This window comes from Miscanthus floridulus, chromosome 3, assembly GCF_019320115.1.
Source record: "Miscanthus floridulus cultivar M001 chromosome 3, ASM1932011v1, whole genome shotgun sequence".
Taxonomy (NCBI): domain Eukaryota; kingdom Viridiplantae; phylum Streptophyta; class Magnoliopsida; order Poales; family Poaceae; genus Miscanthus; species Miscanthus floridulus.
The window spans coordinates 1,443,232-1,451,546 of NC_089582.1; the positions used below are offsets into that span (position 1 = coordinate 1,443,232).

The 8,315-nt window shown below is 41.0% G+C and overlaps 1 long non-coding RNA gene and 1 pseudogene across 1 annotated transcript; both read left to right on the plus strand.

Annotated features, from left to right (window-relative positions):
* Positions 1 to 1,555: 1,555 nt before the first annotated feature.
* Positions 1,556 to 2,887, plus strand: LOC136544745 (uncharacterized). The gene is made up of 3 exons (XR_010780819.1): positions 1,556 to 1,815; positions 1,908 to 2,067; positions 2,684 to 2,887. It is a non-coding gene; the product is annotated as an uncharacterized lncRNA (long non-coding RNA).
* A 688-nt stretch (positions 2,888 to 3,575) lies between these two features.
* LOC136542957 (uncharacterized) lies at positions 3,576 to 4,873 on the plus strand (annotated as a pseudogene).
* Positions 4,874 to 8,315: the final 3,442 nt, after the last annotated feature.

The following is an 8,315-nucleotide window of genomic DNA, read 5'->3' on the forward strand; positions in this document are numbered from 1 at the left end:
CATATAAAGGCCCAAAATTTTAGCTTTGTTCCAGGTCCAAAAATACTCAGGACCGGCCCGGCGTATGTTGCAAGTGTATTTATCTGAATGTTGCACGTGTTTCACACATAAGTTGCATGTGTTTTATCTGGATGTTGTATATATTTTGCCATGGCTTTTCAACGGGTTTTCAGATGTTTTTACAAGTGTTTCAGACGTATGTTATAAATGTTTCAACTGTTTTCGAACGTATGTTGCAAATGCTTCATTTGGATGTTTCAAAAGTAGATCGGGTGTTGCATCTCCCTCCTCGCCTTTTGTTGCCTTGCCTCGGTGTCTCCTCGTCTTTTTTGTGTTGGTGATGTTCAGGCGACGTGGACCTGCGTGGGGTGGACAGCGTGGGTGGGGCGAGTTGTTCGAGCGGCGCGGAATCCAAGCAGGTGGGACGTGCGGTACAGAGCAAGCGCAGGGTGCGGGAAGCTGCGTCCGGACACGGAGCTAGGGCCAGACGTCGGGACGCTAGCCTGACCCACTATTATGCATCGTACGTGCTGGACAATGCATGCTTTTCGGTGCGAATTCTGGAGGTAGCCCTGAACCTGAGCCTTTGACTCAGTCCTGGCCGATCTCCTTGCTGGAAATGAGCGACAGCAACCGAGAGCTAACATCCTGAAAGCAAAGAAAGGATCGGAAGAGCTAGGTGACAACTGATGGGGCCGGCCTATATATATGGCTCTCGGTCCGTGTCCCACGCCACAATGAGATCGAGGCCTTCTCTATGCTCCGGAGTACTGGCATGTTCGCTTATTGAGCTGTTTTACCCTTTTGGTGGCCTGGCATAGCACGTCGTTAGCAGCCATCTTTAATTCCATATACTTAACAGCTCGTTTCTTTGGAGTTAGAAAAAGTTAATAAAGTTCAGCCGCAAAATCATAGCGGAGGGAAGCAAACAATAGAGGATATTACATTTCTTGCGCCAATTCAATGCTAGGAATACGTGCTAACAGATTGTTCCATGCTACTAACTTGGACCTTAAGAGATCCCTACGCCAAGAAAGGTTGGGTGGCACCTAAGTATTTCTTATATGCTAATATGTTTAAGTCGAGCTATATTGTAGAGAAAAGGATACTATTTAAACAATATTGCGTTACCCAGCCATTTGTCCACATCCAGCTGTGATCCATCTTTTACAATGAATGATCCAATACGAACGAAAATCCACCTTAACCTTCACGCACTACGTGAAAAACGGTTTATAGCAACGTGACGAATTTTTTGTAGGGGCAGCTGGTGATGGAGCCGCCACTACAGTGGCATGCTCGGGAGCTCAGACACCAGCCGGCCCTACAAATGGAACAATAGGGGCGGCTGGTGATACGAGCCGCCCCTACAAATGGGTCTGATTTGTAGGGACAGTTCACTCACCAACCGCCCCCGAAGTTACTATTTGTAGGGGTGGCTGGTGATTGAACCGCCCCTACAAATGCCCGCTGCATATATATATATACGTGTTGGGGAGAAAAATATCTCCCTCGTCCTCTCGACCTCAGCCCGAGACGTCGCCTCTGGCTTTTCCCTCGCATCGCTCTCTCCCGAGGCATCCGCCGCGCCACCCTCTGCCGTAGCCTCCGCCGTGCGCCGACGTCGACATCGCCGAGCGCCGCCTCTGCCTCTCCTCCCCGCGGACCGACACCTCGGCCTGGGCGGCCGGCCTCTGGCGCGTCGCCACGCCGACCTAGGGTTTCGGCGCGGAACCGGCCTTGGCCCGGGCTCAGCGGCGCACCGGCGCGGGTTGCCTGCTCGAGGAGGTGGAGTGCCACGAACACGCCGAGGAGGTGAGTTCATCTGTAGATCGATCTCGTCTCCTCAGCTCCCCTCTCCCTTCCGGCCTTTCCCGTCTCCTCCGCATTTTTTTTTTGCATGTTAGGGTTCGTGGTCAGATGACGGCGGAGGCTGCTTTGGCGGCGGCGAGGGCTCTTCCAGTTGTATCTCTCCTCACCCCCTTCAGATGACGGTGCGGTCTGTTCGAATGACTGCGAGCACTCGCTAGAATCCTCCTCTCCTGGAGGAGCTTCCGATCTGCACAGGTAAAAATTCTCTCCACCTCGTCATCCCTCTCTTTGGTTGCTAGGGTTAGGTGATGTGCTGCCTGATTAGATGGACTAGAGTCTGCGGAGAGGTTAGTGTTTTTCTGATCCAAAGTTCTGCTAGGGATTTTGAAGCTACTGTGGATGATATGATGGATTACTGCTTTCACGTTCATCTCCCTGATTTGGCATTAGTTCAGATGTGTATGTGTTGTACTAGGACTACTATACTAGTACGAAAGAACTAGTGAGTACTACTATACTAAAGAATATGGAGCACTATGAAGAAATACAGTTTTGTGATATTTTAACTTAAAAATTGTGTGCCAATTTTCTTAGAGCAATATCACTGCATGCCAGGAATCTATTGATCGAAATACAGTAAGTAGGTCACGAGTTCTTGTTATTTTGCATAGCCAAAATGGTAGTATGTCTAATTGATCTGTTAGTAATCTACTGATACGTTTGTTTGGTCCATAGAATTTTGGTGTTCTTTATATTTTTCAAACAAACAGATGGTTATGTTCAGCGTATATGGTTTAAACTTATTTTAACTTAGGGTAAAATTACGGTGCAAATTTTATAATCTGATATACTCTGTCTCTTTCCCTTACAGCAAATTGTTTTGTTGGACACGGGATAGCTACAAGGATGACCTCTCATTTACATAATGAATTTATGGAGTGTTGTTGCTGCAATTGGTAGGAGCATGACTGAATATATTAGCAATTTGTGTGGGTGTAAATTGGTTGCAATCATATATTCTGAATTTTGATGTTGAGTTATTCGCATATGAACATGCAGTTCAGTTACAGCTGTAGTTCAGTTCAATGCATTGAATGTTTAGCTTTTTGTTAGTGAACAACTGCAGAAAATGATATATTGTGGAGCTAAGATAGTTTTGGTGAGGTCGTCTGCTAACTCCGTGTGGTGATATGTTTGCAGATTATTGACCTCTATGTGGTTTTTGCGGTTGCCACTGCCCTTATTCAGGTATAAGTTTTTTTTAAACACTTATGTCTTCTTATATGCAAACATCTTGTTCGAATAGGTTTGAAAGCCTCGAAATATGGTTAGGGAAGTGTATCTGAATAGCCTGGACTGTATACTATAGTATCCCGCATCAGCGGATGTTTTTCTGTGGATTTTGATTTCACTAAACCTAACATGGGAGACGCCAAAACACATGGCCTGGTTATTTGGTTGTCATATAACAGTGGGTAGGTAGGTAGGCATCAGATACATGCTCAATAAATCTTATGAACAGGCTGCTCTGCTAAAGCTATCAACTGATATACTGCGTATGTAAATCTCGGTTGTTGATTACAAGCTGTCAAACTTGCAAATTTCTTCTCTACCTAGCTGTTGGCAACCTGATTGTGTGGGCGCTGTAGCACTGTACCTTCAGTTGAACTTTTGCAAACTATGTATGCTCTTCAGTGTTTGATTGGATAGATGAACTTATCACCTGCCATTTTCTTAAATCGTGCAACTTATTGCCCTCAAGCATGATTTATAGGTATTAGCACAAGTTATCTTATGCTCTTACTTTGCCAACTGTACATTCTTTATTTAGGTTGCAACTCTTCTCAGTTACTGGTTACAGCAAAGTAGACAACTTGCAAATCTCAGCTCTACCTAGCCATTGTCAACCTGATTGCGTGGATGTTGTAGCACTGTACTTGTCATTGTAACTGTTGCAAACTATATGTTCTTCATTCAGTGGTGTTGATTGGATATATCAACTTGTTAGCTGTCATTTTCTGAAAACCATGGAATTTGTTGTCCTCAAGCATGATTTTTAGGTTTAAGGACAAGGCTATATTTGTGCACTTGTATTGTGTACTGAGCATTGTTATTCGGTTCATAACTCCTCTTTAGTTGTTTCTGCAACATAGTTGATAATTGCCCCTGGAATGCTAATACAAGTGAAACACCTTCAGAGACTTATTACTGGTATGCTATTTAATGTGGATGAAACAGGTTGCTTACATGGGACTGGTTGGGTCGTTTCCCTTCAACTCCTTCCTCTCTGGAGTCCTTTCATGCATAGGAACTGCAGTTCTTGCTGGTAGGAGCTTCTTACCCTCTGTTGCCCTCACTACCGGAAACCGGCGATTTGCCGAGTGCCGGAGGCTTTGCCGAGTGTATTTTATCGGGCACTCGGCAAAGACCGTGTTTGCCGAGTGCCAGAAAAATACACTCGGCAAACAAAAACACACGGCAAAATACGTCTTTGCCGAGTGCTATTTTTTGGCACACGGCAAAATACGTCTTTGCCGAGTGTTTTTTTCTGGCATTCGGCAAAGAGGCATTTTGCCGTGTGCATTTTTTTGGCCCTCGGCAAATCAGTTTTTCGAAGCAATTTTTGAGGCCCTAAATGAATTCAAATGAAAAACTTTTCAACTACAAAGTTGTATAACTTCTCAAGATCTACAAAGTTTATTTTGGTCATTTCTTCATTTGACAAAGCGACAATAACGTTGTTCATAAAATCTATATCACTCATATCTCTCATATTAGTTTCATGAAAGTAGAAGACAGATATATAAGATTTGTGAACAATGTTACTACCACTATGTCGGATGAACAAATAACCAAAATAAACTTTGTAGATCTTGATAAGTTATGAAATTTTGTAGTTGGCAACATTTTGATTTGAAATCATCTTGTCATGCAAAAACGACATTTGAATTTGAAAATTTTAAAATTTGAATTTTTCAAAAGACCTCGGATGGAAAAACTTCCTAAATGTAAATTGTAGATCTGCAAAAGTTATGAAACTATGTAGTTGACAACTTTTTGATTTGAAATCATCTTATCATGCAAAACTACGTTTGAATCTCTCAAATTTAAAATTCAAAATTTTCAAACAACCTCGGATGGAAAAACTTACTAAATGAAAATTGTAGATCTCAAAAAGTTATGAAACTTTGTAGTTGACCACTTTTTGATTTGAATTCATTTATGGCCTCAAACAAGCAATTTACTCTCAGTTTGCCGAGTGCCTTTTTTTTTGCACTCGGCAAAGCCGTATTTTGCCGAGTGCCTATGTTTTGGCACTCGGCAAAGAGGCATTTTGCCGTGTGCATTTTTTTTGCCCTCGGTAAATCAGTTTTTCGAAGAAATTTTTGAGGCCCTAAATGAATTCAAATGAAAAACTTTTCAACTACAAAGTTGTATAACTTCTCAAGATCTACAAAGTTTATTTTGGTCATTTCTTCATTTGACAAAGCGACAATAACGTTGTTCATAAAATATACATCTCTCATATCTCTTATATTAGTTTCATGAAAGTAGAAGAGATATATGATTTGTGAACAATATTACTACCACTATGTCGGATGAACAAATGACCAAAATAAACTTTGTAGATCTTGAGAAGTTATGAAATTTTGTAGTTGGCAACATTTTGATTTGAAATCATTTTGTCATGAAAAACGACGTTTGAATTTGAAAATTTTAAAATTTGAATTTTTCAAAAGACCTCGGATGGAAAAACTTCCTAAATAAAAATTGTAGATATCCAAAAGTTATGAAACATTGTAGTTGGCAACTTTTTGATTTGAAAATATCTTGTCATGCAAAACTGTGTTTGAATTTCAAAATTTTAAAATTCAAATTTTATAAACGACCTCGGATGGAAAAACAACCAAAATAAACTCTGTAGATCTCGAAAAGTTATGAAACATTGTAGTTGGCAACTTTTTGATTTGAAAACATCTTGTCATGCAAAACTGCGTTTGAATTTCCAAATTTTAAAATTCAAATTTTGTAAACGATCTCGAATGGAAAAACTTCCTAAACTAAAAGTGTAGATCTCGAAAAGTTATGAAACTTTGTAGTTCACAACTTTTTTATTTGAATTCGTTTAGGGCCTCAAACAAATAATTTACACTCGGTTTAGTATAATATATTGGGAACTAAAACGGAATCTAGACATAAGTGACAGTGTGGTGTAGTGGTAGAGGAGGTTTGTTCGTAGCCGGAGGTCTCGGGTTCGAATCCCGTCGGCCGCATAGCCGTGAAATTTACGCGAAAAAAGCCGGAGATGGATGGGCGCTGACCGGTGGGGGCGTCCATCAATTAAAAAAAAATTACATTTTTTTTTGGGTAAAAATTCTCATTTTTTCGGGTTTTTTTTCGGTTCCAACTTTGCCAAGTGTCCGCCCTTTGCCGAGTGTCCGGCACTCGGCAAAGCCTTTGCCGAGTGCCCGACAAAAAACACTCGGCAAAGACGTCTTTGCCGAGTCATTTTTTACCGAGTGTAATTCGCCGAGTGTTACACTCGGCGAACAATTCGCCGAGTGTTTTATGCCTTTTGCTGAGTGTTTGGGACACTCGGCAAACTCAAGCAGTCCGGCAGTGCCTTTTACCTTGGTTGCATGATATGACAGATATCAAGCAAGATGAGGCAACTGATCCGATTGGGCAGCAAATATGGTTGAATGTGCCAACAAAGCTGTATTTATGCTTACTGAATATATAGTCATTTAGTGGTGCGAACCAAACAACTTTTTACTTGTAATTCTCAACATAAAATTAATTGAAGTCCCAAGTATTCTTGAAAAAAATGTGTGCTTCGTTGGCATGCCTTGCTTAGTTGCTATCTGCATGAGATTTCAAATTGTGATAGATAGGTGGGCCTGTTTTAGCTCAGACATATTAGTGCTGGAGTTGAATTTGATTTGTAAATTTAATTTTTTTTGGTGGAAAAATGATTTGTAGGGGCAGTTGGTACTGTAGCCGCCCTACAAATAATTTGTAGGGGCGGCTGGTGTTCCCAGACCGCCCCTATAAATCGATTTGTAAGGGCGGCTACAGTACCAACCGCCCCTACAAATCGATTTGTAGGGGCGGCCTGGGAACCGCCCCTACAAATGCATGATTTGTAGGGACCCTTGCGTAGAGGCGGCTGTGCAAACTGCCCCTACAGAGCCGCCCCTAAAAATCATATTCTACGTAGTGACGAGACCAGACCAGAAGTGTGAATCTCTGATTTTCCACTCTATCTGAGCTAAAGGCTTGGTACCTAGGTTTCTTGTTTTGGAGCAATATTATTGCTGCCATGTACCATCTGATGTGAGGAGTTTGAACAACCATTTGCTTAGCAAGGTCGTGTTTTTTATATCTAAGTCATGTATATGTCTAGATCACCAAGTTTTTTGGGTTCACACAAGACACTCAACTTGGAGAGATAATATTTCTTTTTTGTTTATCTCCCTTGCCAGTGAATTTAAGAGCGAATAATCTATTTTTTAGTACACATCTTGATATTGAGAAAAAAAGGACATTATATAGATTGGAAGGCTACTGAGCACTGAACTAATCAGTTTCAAACAACCTCTAATAGAGAGGTATTTACCTGTCCAACTATTAAGTATCTTTTCAAAGCACTCCTCCATGATCTTAAAAAATTCTTAGTTTCTCAAAATGGAAATAAATAAAAAATTGATTGGAAAACTACCTGCTTTGCAGCCGAATAGATCCTTATATTGATCTAATGTTTCTTGGACATCTCCAAAGCAATACAACTCGCTTGAGACCTGACACCTCCTCGAATGCACAAAGCAAGAGCTTCAAGTCATGAGCTTTTTCTAGATGATGTTCATAAAAAGAATCGTGTCGTCTACATACTATAGAGTAGATAAGCCGTCATCAACTAGATGTGTTACGTACCTTTGATTTGTCCATCATCTTTCACCCTCTTTATAATGACTCTTAACATATCAGCCAGAATTTTAAAAAGGAGCGTATAAGGGATCTCCCTGTCTAAGGTCTGTCTTGCTTGGAAAAATGTCCAACATTATCGTTTACATTACAGCTACACTACCACTTGAAATGAAGGATTCCATCCAAGTTATCTGTTTGGCTGAGAAACCTTGCATTCCTAGTGTCTGAAATAAGAAAGGTCACTTCACTTTGTCAAACCCTTTCCCAAAATCTATCTTGAAAATCACCCCATTTTTTTTTCTCTGGTGTAATTCATGGATGGTCCCTTGCAAGAGTACGACACTCTCTAGGATGTTTCGCCCAGCATGAAAGTTGTCTAAGTTCATTTAATAATTTGATCCATCAATATGTTCAATCTGTTGGTTGCCACTTTGGTGAAAATTTTAAATCTAAAATTCAGCAAATAGATTGGTCTATATTGATGGATTAGCTAGCTTTGGTTCTTGGACTTTTGGGATAGGAGTAACTACTCCAAAATTTAAACTAAGCAGTAGCAAATCACCCTTGAATAGATC